The sequence below is a fragment of the Colobus angolensis genome, unplaced genomic scaffold (assembly GCF_000951035.1).
Source record: "Colobus angolensis palliatus isolate OR3802 unplaced genomic scaffold, Cang.pa_1.0 Scaffold28, whole genome shotgun sequence".
Classification (NCBI taxonomy): domain Eukaryota; kingdom Metazoa; phylum Chordata; class Mammalia; order Primates; family Cercopithecidae; genus Colobus; species Colobus angolensis.
The window spans coordinates 4477318-4478870 of NW_012116043.1; positions in this window are offsets into that span (position 1 = coordinate 4477318).

Consider the following 1553-nt stretch of genomic DNA (forward strand, 5'->3'; position numbering starts at 1 on the left):
CCCGTCTCGGCCTCCCAAAGTGCTGGGATTACAGGCTTGAGCCACCGCGCCCGGCCCGTTATATGTACTTTTTTAAATAAGAATAACGCTATGCTCCAAAATAAATTTGAAAAAATCTTGTCAGCGATGGTATTGGTTTATGCTTTTGCAAGTCTCTAGCGTCTTGCTCATTAGAAAGGAGCTGGTGCCTCAACACCGCTTCTGCACTGTCCACTGCAATCCGCCGTTTCGTGTTGAGAATATGAGGAACACCCAGCCTGACACTGACTTGCAGCTGGAGAAAGGGACAACCTCCCAGAGACCCTTTGGGTACTGGGCATCCCCGCCGTCCTTAGGCCACTCTTTAAGAAGCCATGTAGTCAGGATTAAATGAGGTAATATTAGTAAAGCACTTAGAATAATGCTTGGCACATAGTAAACACTGCATATTTTTTAACTACACGTAAAGCAAATACTCAATATATTTTAAACTTTTAGAATTTGGGGCCAGGCGCGGTGGCTCACGCCTGTAATCCCAACACTTTGGGGAGGTAGAGGCAGGAGGATCGCTCGAGTCTAGGGGTTTAAGGCCAGCCTTGGCAACATAGTGAGACCTCTGTCTCTATGAAAAAATTAATTTAAAAAAACAATTTTTTTTTTTTTGAGACGAAGTTTTGCTCTTGTTGCCCAGGCTGGAGTGCAGTGGTGCAATCTCGGCTCACTGCACCCCTCGCCTCCCGGGTTCAAGAGATTCTCCTGCCTCAGCCTCCTGAGTAGCTGGTATTACAGGCATGTGCCACCAGGCCCGGCTAATTTTGTATTTTTAGTAGAGACAGCGTTTCTCCATGTTGGTCAGGCTGGTCTTGAACTCCCGACCTCAGGTGATCCTCCCGCCGGCCTCCCAAAGTGCTGGGATTACAGTCGTGAACCACCACGCCCGGCCAACTTTTAGATTTTTAATCAATACGTGCCAGGTTGGGGTGCACTTTATGGCTACAAGGGCATTAAGATTTCCTCCCTCAAGGAGCTAACAGTCAGACGGTGGAAACCTATCTGCTACCACACGGTGAAAACTCAGGATGCTAAGAGCAATTCTGGTGGGGCAAGCAGGGGACTGTGAGTTTGCAAGGGGGTCCTTAACTCCTGCGTGGGGGCAGGGAGAGTGGATGGGGTTCTGGGTTCAGGAAAGGTTCTCCCGGGAGTGGGAGGGGGTCTGATGGACAAGTGGATTTGGACAGCCCAAATGGACAGGGGGCCTTGGGACAAGAAAACTCATGGTGCTGGGATGCCAAGCGGGCTTCGCCCTACTGTGAAGTGGCATTTATGTCACACGGAGCCAGTGATGGATGTGGCTCGGGGAGGAGCGCCCTGGGGCTCCGGGCGCCTCTGCAGGTGGCCGGGTCTGCGGGGAGGGTCTGCGGGCCGGGGCGTCCCCGTTTTCTTCCCGGGATGAGCCCCAGCCCGGGGACCTCCTCGTGACCCCTCCATCCCTCTCCAAGGCCGGGGCCGCTCCCCGGAGCAGCGAATAGTCCCGCGAGACCAGCGCCCCCCGGCCCCCTCTGCCGGGGCGGCCT